Source organism: Myotis brandtii, unplaced genomic scaffold (assembly GCF_000412655.1).
Source record: "Myotis brandtii unplaced genomic scaffold, ASM41265v1 scaffold11, whole genome shotgun sequence".
Taxonomy (NCBI): Eukaryota; Metazoa; Chordata; class Mammalia; order Chiroptera; family Vespertilionidae; genus Myotis; species Myotis brandtii.
In genome coordinates, this window is record NW_005353752.1 from 136770 (window position 1) to 145492 (window position 8723).

At 37.8% G+C, this 8723-nt stretch overlaps 1 pseudogene; it reads right to left on the bottom strand.

Annotated features, from left to right (window-relative positions):
• Nucleotides 1–6912: 6912 nt before the first annotated feature.
• The window catches only part of LOC102241483, a 2079-nt pseudogene continuing 268 nt past the window's right edge, over nt 6913–8723 (bottom strand).

Consider the following 8723-nt stretch of genomic DNA (forward strand, 5'->3'; position numbering starts at 1 on the left):
GTCTTTTTATCATGTTGACATGGTCTTTCACAAAGCAAAAGTTTCAAATTTTGATTTACTTGGCTTTGCCATATTTTTCTTTATGGATCATGCTTTAATGTCATATCTTAAAACTCTTTACTGAGACATAGGACCTAAAGATTTTCTCCTTTGTTTTTTAAAAAGTTTAGTAATTTTCCCTAGCTGGTTTGGCTCAGTGGATAGAGTGCCGGGCTGTGGACTGAAGGGTCCTGGGTTCGATTCTGATCAAGGGCACATGCGTGGGTTTCAGGTTCAATAGCCAGTAGGGGGTGTGCAGGAGGCAGCCAATCAATGATTCTCTCTCATCATTGATGTTTCTATCTCTCTTCTTCCTCTCTGAAATCAATAAAAATATTTTTTTAAAAAAGTTTAATAATTTTATGCTTTACATTTAAATCTACTTTAATTTTTTAATAAAGGTCGAGTTTCATGTTTTTGCCTGTTTTATCCAATTACTCCAGCACAATTTGTTGAAAAGTCTACCCTTCCTCTATAGAATTGTTTTTACACTTTTGTCAAATATTAGTTGGTCATAATTGTATGGGACTATTTCTGGGTTTTCTGGACTAATCTGAACAATTGATCTATCTATCTTTACCATTCCCAATATCACACAATTTTGATTACTGTAGCTATATAAGTCTTAAAATTGGGTTGAGTGATTCCTCCAACTTTAGTCTTCATTTTCAGAATTATTTTAGTTAATCTATTTCTTTTACCTTTCCATATAAGATTTTAAAGTAATTTTGTTTATCTCAAAAATTCTTCCTGAAATTTTGATAGGAATTTTGTTGAACTTGTACACCAATTTGAAGGAAATTGCCTTCTTTACTATGTCAAGATTTCCATGAATCTATAAATTTAGTATATGGAGACTTCTTTACATTTTTTTTTATTTCTTCCCTCAGCATTTTGTTGTTTTTCTAGGACAGGTTTTTTGTTAAGTTTATTTCTAAAAATTTTATTTTTAAATATCATGTTTTCATTTTTTAAATCCCATGTGTGCATTGCTAGTACGGAGAGATATAGTAGATTTTTGGATGTTGATCTTGTCTATGCTAATGTATGTATTCAGTGCTATAAATGTCTCTCTTACTACTGCTTTAGCTGCATGTCATGAATTTTGATAAGTTGTATATTTATTATCATTCAATTCAATGTAGTTATTTATTTTTTAGACTTCCACTTTGGCTAAAGGTATAATTAGAAGTATTTTGGTTAGTTTCTACATTTTGATAATATCTTTGTTATATTTCTGTCATTGTTATCTAGCTTGATTCCATTATGGTCATATAACATGATTTTAATAATTTTAAATTAGTTGCTGTTGGCTTTATGGTCCAAGATATGATCCATCTTGGTATTTAGTACTTGGGTACTTGAAAATAATGTTTTCTGCTATTGTGAGGTGAAGTGTTCTATAAATGTCAATTAGATTCTGTTGATTAATAAATAGTTGAATTCTTCCAAATCCTTTTTGACTTTCTGTTTAGTGGTTTCTCAATTCCAGAGAGGTGTTGAAGTTTCCAGTGATAATTGTGTATTTGACTGTTTCTCCTTTCAAATTTTGCAGCTTTTTTATTTGGTTCACACAAATTTAGGATTATTATGTCTTCTTCATGGGTTGACTTTTTTACTATTATGTGATGTTCCTCTCTGTCTCTGATAATATTATTTGCTCTTAAAGCTGCTTTATTTGATATTAATATAGCCACTGATGCTTTCTTTTAGTTAATGTTTGCAGGGCATATACTCTTTCATCAATTTGCTTTCAAACTATGTATACCACTAGAGGCCCAGTGCATGAAAATTTGTGCACTCAGGTGGTCCCTCAGCCCGGCCTGCACCCTCTCACAGTCCACAGCTCCCTGGGGAATCAAGCTGAAGCTGGCAGTCAGACAAAACCTCTGGCAGCCCGGGAGTCCTCAGGAGACATCCTTAGCACTGCTGCAGAGGTGGGAGAGGCTCCCACCATCTCTGTTGCACTTGCCAGCCTTGAGCCTGACTTCTGGCTGAGTGGCGCTCCCCATGTGGAAGCACACTGACCACTAGGGTGCAGCTCCTGCATTGAGTGTCTGTCCCCTGGTGGTCAGTGCATGACATAGCTACTGGTTGTTCCTGGTCGTTCCACCGTTAGGGTCAATTTGCATATTACCCTTTTATTATATAGGATTATAGTTGAAGTAAGTTTCTTATAGACAATCTCTGACTTTTAATTGGTATATTTAGTCTATTTACATTTAATGTAATTATTGAAATGTGAAGACTTAAGTCTGTGATTTTATGTTTTGTTTTCTGTTTATTATCTCTGGTTTTTATTTCTGTTTCTCTTTTCTTGATTTTTTTATTACTAACACTTTTTTAGAATTTTATTTTCACTTGTATATCTTGTTTTTGAGTATATCTCATTTATAACTTACTTAGTGATTACTTTAGCTATTACATTGAAGGTACATATCTGTCAAATTCTACTAGTATTGATATTTTATCAGTGTAAATTAAGTGTAGAAATCTTATTTTCCCTTCATATCCATATACATTTCCTGCATTTACAATTGCCTTAAATATTTTTTTACATAGTGAAACACCATATTAGACATTGTTACAAGTTTTGCTTCCACTAGCAAATATAATTTAGAAGATGTAAGGAAAGAAATTCTATTGTATTTATTCATATATTTGATTTTACATTTTCTTTTGTCCATCCTGATGCTCCAAGATTGTTTTTTACAAATTATTTTCTTTCCCTTTAGAGAACTTCTGTTAACCATTTTTTTAGGGTAGATCTGTTGGTGATAAATTCTCTTAATGTTACATCATCTGAAAATATCTGGATTTCCCCTTCTTTCCTGAAGGACATTTTCACCAGAAATTGAACTATGGATTGACAGCTTTTTTTTCTTTATGCACTTGAAAAATGTTGTCTCACTTCCTTTGACCACCATAATTTCTGGTCAGAAATTTTGTTATTTGGATTGTCTTCTCCTTTGTTGGTAATGTATCATTTCACTCTGGCTGCTTTTGATATTTTTCTTTGTGTTTACTTTTCAAAAGTTTTCCTATAATGTGTCTTAGCATGGATATCTTTGGTTTTATTCCATTTGAAGATTTATCACTTTTGATCTGAAGGTTTATACTTTTTGACAAGTTTAGGAAATATTCAGTTGCTATTTCTTTGAATATTTTTTCATTCCCATCCTCTTACGGATCTCCTTCTGGGATTCTGATGACATAAATGTTAGATCTTTTGTTACAATCCCATGTGTCTGAGACACTATTCAATTTTTTAGCCTATTTTCTTTCTCTGTTGTGCAGATTTGGTAATTTTTATTATTGTATCTTCATGTTTACCAATGCTTTCTTCTTTCTTCTCCATTTGGCTGTTAATCCCATCATTGAGCTTTTTATCTTGGCTATTATAGTTTGTAGTTTTAAACTTTTAATTTGGTTCTTCTTTATATTTTCTACATCTTTTCTGAGATTTTATATTTTTTAAAAAATATTTTTTATTGATTTCAGAGAGGAAAGGAGGAGAGAGATAGAAACAATGATGAGAGAGAATCATTGATCAGCTACCTCCTGCACGCCCTCTCACTGGGGATTGAGCCTGCAACCGGGCATGTGCCCTTGACTGAAATTGAACCTGGGACCTGTCAGTCTGTAGGCTGATGCTCTAGCCACTGAGCCAAACTGGCTAGGGCTGAGATTTTCTATTTTTTACATTTATTTCTTTCCATATTTGGACATTAAATATTTTTATGATAGCTGCTTTAAATCCTTGTCAGATCATTCTAACATCTGTGTAACCTTGGTGTCAATGTCTGTTGAGAACATTTTTATGTTTTATCTGACAAGTGATTTTTTAAATTGAAACCTGGATATTATAAGATTCAGGAACTGATTTAAATTTAGTAGGGCTCATCTGACATCACTCCAGTGAGGGATAAAGGGTGTCAGATAGTAATGAAAGTCTAGGTTCTTCATTTGGCCTCTTTTGGAACAGGACAGGATTCCTTGATATTACTGGGCAGGGATGGGAGTTAGATACCCCACAAGGCACCTGCTAATACCACCTTGATACCCTGACATACTTTTATTTGGTGTATTAAAAATGATAGATCTAAAAGTATTTCTCTGTCAACAATCAAATCACAAGCCCAAAAGAAAACAATGTATTTAGACAGGATAACTATTTTGGCTGATCTTTCCTTTAGAAGATAGCACTCCTGACAGAGAAAACCTTTGTGCATGGAAGGCCAGCTGTCAATTAGTCAGAGGAAAGATAACTTTGCTAATTTTTTTTCTTTGGTTTCCCCATAAGCAGACTTTGAAACAAGTGCAACTTTGGAGGTGAGCTCAGGAAACATCTGTAGGAGAGGAAGTGGGGAAAGAAGGCTTGTAAGTAATTAAATTAAATAAAGAGTGCATTGTGAAGCAAATAACCAGTGTGATCACTCAGAGTTCAATCCTTTTGGAGTTCTATGTACTCCAGCATAAGACACACAGCTGGGGGTGTGATGGAGCCAGTGTTTTATGCATTAGTTCCTATAAGTCTCTGTTTAAGGGCTGCCTGGGGGATGCGAACAGTGGGAAGGGGTGTTAATTTTTTGATGCTGACTAAGAGGACTCCCAGCTACCAGAGAATGTTCCCAGGCACAGAGATGAAATGATGGCAGTTGGAAGTCAGCCTGGTGCACTACCATGGCCAGATCTGATGGACTATCGACAGAGCACCAATAGCATTAGCAAAACTAGCCACCAAGCAGGTACCTAGGAAGTACCTACCATGTACCACTGACATATTTTGGTGCCCAATCTAAAATACCTAGATGAAAAAATTTCCCCTTTAGATGGAGCTTTTTCTTCAAGATGTTTGCTTCTCCTCTCTGTTTTGTTTCAGCATCTTCACTGCCCTTTTTGATCTTTCCCTATTCAATCTTCTTCAAGAGCAGTCCCCATTGCTCTTAGGCAACACCATGCCTCATCTTTCTAAGAGAACACCAAGGAAATCTACAATGTGATGACAGCAATTGGCTGTGCTACCATTCCAGACTGAGTTACATTATAAGAAGGGAACAAATGAGTGTCTAATAGGCAATTTTAGGCATCTAAGCCTCTGAGTAGCTGCCTGCTGTGGGGTATGAGGGGAATCCAGGTTTGCTTTTCTCTGGCTTTGATAACACACAACTGCAAATGAATCACCACCTACACTGTTCTGGAGCCAGCCCACATTTGGCTTTGGTTTAAGCACAAACAGCACCTCTCTGAAGATTTGATTTGGCAAGTGATCCATGTGGATGAGTAAGTTAACACTAGGACCTGGTGCTTAATGTAGGTGCCTGGGAGGCAGAGGTCTGCCGTTTCTTGAGCCACAATTCTTTGGGGAAGATAATTTAACACCTTGGCTCTTCATCTGTCAAGAGATTGGAGATAATATTGAACTACCACACTGGGACATTGTAAGGATCAATTGAAAGTATAATTGTTTAATTTTCCTACAATCACATAGGATGCTTTCCTTGTTGGGGACTCTGTGATGCTTTATAGGAGGGAAGTGCTGTTTCTGCTCCTTGGTTGCTGCAAGCTTTAGAACAATGTAAAATATGAAGAAACCAATTTAAATGTATGGAGGAGAATGTGTCCTCTATTTCTTGAAGGATAATAGCAATTTTACCTTTTCTTCATGTTTTATCTTGGCCTGAAATGTAAAGATATGGAACTAAAAATAAAAACTCTTAAATGCCTTAAGTGTGCTTGTCAAAATAATCACATGGTTAGAAACATTCCACCCCCACAAGAATTTGAAATTTATTTGAAGATAAAGATTACTTTTAAAATTGTCTTTCTCTGCCACTTCTAATGGCAGTCAATAATGAGATTGTTTTTGACATAAGAGCTTGAAGGAAAAACCAAGTATATTGTTTAGTATTCTTTAATGTCAGAGCAAGAATTAATGCAAACAAGAAATTGGTTTTAGGTATATATCTCCTATAGCAAAGTATTGAATGCTTCAGCAAACTGTTTTTCTCTAGCATTTGTATTAGATTCCTAATGCTGCTGTAACAAATTACCACAATCACAGTGACTTACAATACGAAATTTGTTACTTGTCAGTTCTGGAAGTGAGGCATGTGAAATTAAGGTGTTAGTAGGGCCAAAGGCTTGGCTCTTCCCTTAACTCTTTCAGCTCCTGGTGGATCCAGGTGCTCTTGGTTTAAGGCTAAATCTCTCCAATCTCTGCTTTGTCTTCACACAGCCCTCTCTGTGCACCTCCCCTCAGTGACACTGGCCACAGGCTTCTGGGCCCACCCTGACAATCCAGGATGAGCTCATTTTGAGGTCCTTAATTACATCTGCAAATAAGGCCACATTTACAGGTTCTGAGTGTTAGCACTTGGACACATCTTCTTAGGGACCATTGTAGCATATCTTCTTTTAAAAGAGGCATTGCACAAGATTAAAATTATAATAAAATGGATGTTATGTGAGAAAAGCAAACACATTTTAATTTTTTTGTTTGTTTTTAATTTATCTTTATTGTTGAAATTATTATGATTGTCCCCTTTGTTGTTTTTCTTTTTGTTGTTGTTTTTTCTCCAGCACGCACCTGCCCTTCCCAGGCCTCCATCATACTATTGTCTTTGTTCATGGGTTATAATTTTCCAGGTTAATCTCTCCACACCACCCCACCCTACCCCACCCCCACCTTCTGAAATTCATCAGTCTGTTCCATGCTTCTATGCCTCTGGATCTATTTTTTTCATCAGTTTATTTTTTTTATGGTGCCAATTTTAAATAGTTTTATTTAAGATGCTGCATTTTTCACTTTACAATACAGTTATAAAGTGCATTATTTTTCCTTTCCATGTGCACAGTCCATATTCAAGTATCAAGAATGCCCAGTTATTTGCTATACAGCAGCTCAACTTTTAAAACTGCCATGGAATTTGCTACAAATTTGTCTCCTTCAATATTTTGTGTGGAACAATGCTAGATCTATGCTCAAAGCTGGCTTAATCAACCTCTTCAATGGCGGGCCCAGAGGAGGCACCGCCAGATGGAGGAGCTCGCCACCAGGGAAGCCCCCAGGCATTCCTCCTGGCATGCCTCCTGCACTCTAGTACAGCTTGGTAATGATGGGGTTGCAGACTTTTTCCAACTTTTTCTGCTGATGTTCAAATTCTCCCTTTTCTGCAGTCTGGTTCTTCTCAAGCCAGTTGATGATTTCATTGCTCTTGTCAAGAATCTTCTGTTCGTCCTCATCATTGATCTTGCCTTGGAGTTTTTCATCTTCAACAGTTGCTTTCATGTTAAATGCATAGGACTTAAGTGAATTCTTGGAAGACACCTTGTCCCGCTGCTTCTCACCTTCAGATTTGTACTTCTAAGCTTTTTGGACCATGCGCTCAATGTCTTCCTTGCTTAGACGACCCTTGTCATTAGTGATGATAATCATGTTCTCTTTTCCTGTACTCTTATCCACAGCAGAGACATTGAGGATGCCATTGGCATCGATATCAAAAGTGACTTCAATCTGAGGAACACCACGAGGCGCAGGAGGAATGCCTGTGAGTTCAAACTTGCCAAACAGGTTGTTATCCTTGGTCATGGCACACTCACCTTCACAAACCTGGATGAGCACCCCGGGCTGGTTGTCGGAGTAGGTGGTGAAGGTCTGCGTCTGCTTGGTGGGGATGGTGGTGTTGCGCTTGATCAGGACCGTCATGACACCACCAGCCGTCTCAATGCCAAGGGAAACAGGTGTGACATCCAGCAGCAGATCTTGGACATTTTCAGATTGGTCTCCAGAGAGAACGGCTGCCTGGACAGCTGCACCATAAGCAACAGTCTCATCAGGGCTGATGCTCTTATTCAACTCTTTTCCACTGAAGAAGTCCTGTAGGTGTTTCTGAATCTTGGGGATATGAGTAGAGCCACCCACCAGGACAATATCATGGATCTGGGACTTGTCAAGCTTGACATCCCGAAGGGCTTTCTCTACAGGGTCCAGGGTGCCACGGAAAAGGTCAGCATTCAATTTTTCAAATCGGGCATGGGTGATAGAGGTACAGAAGTCGATTCCTTCATAGAGCAAATCAATCTCAATACTGGCCTGGGTGCTGGAAGAGAGCGTATGCTTAGCACGTTCACAAGCAGTATGAAGGCGATGGACAGCCCTCTTGTTCTCACTGATAACCTTCTTATGCTTGCATTTGAACTCTGCAATGAAATGTTTGACCATTCGGTTGTCGAAGTCTTCTCCACCTAAGTGGGTGTCCCCAGCTGTAGATTTGACCTCAAAGATTCCATCTTCAATTATGAGGATTGACACATCAAAAGTGCCACCTCCCAAGTCAAAGATCAGCACGTTTCTTTCAGCTCCAAACTTTTTGTCTAAACCGTAAGCAATAGCAGCAACAGTTGGCTCATTGATGATTCTAAGTACATTGAGACCAGGAATAGTTCCAGCATCTTTGGTGGCCTGACGCTGAGATTCATTGAAGTAAGCAGGCACTGTGACAATAGCATTGGTAACAGTCTTCCCAAAGTAGGCTACTGCGATTTTCTTCATCTTTGTCAAAACCATGGATGACACCTCTTCTGGATAAAAGCTTTTTGTCTCTCCCTTGTATTCTACTTGGACCTTGGGTCTGCCAGCATCATTCACCACCATGAAAGGCCAATGCTTCATGTCAGACTGG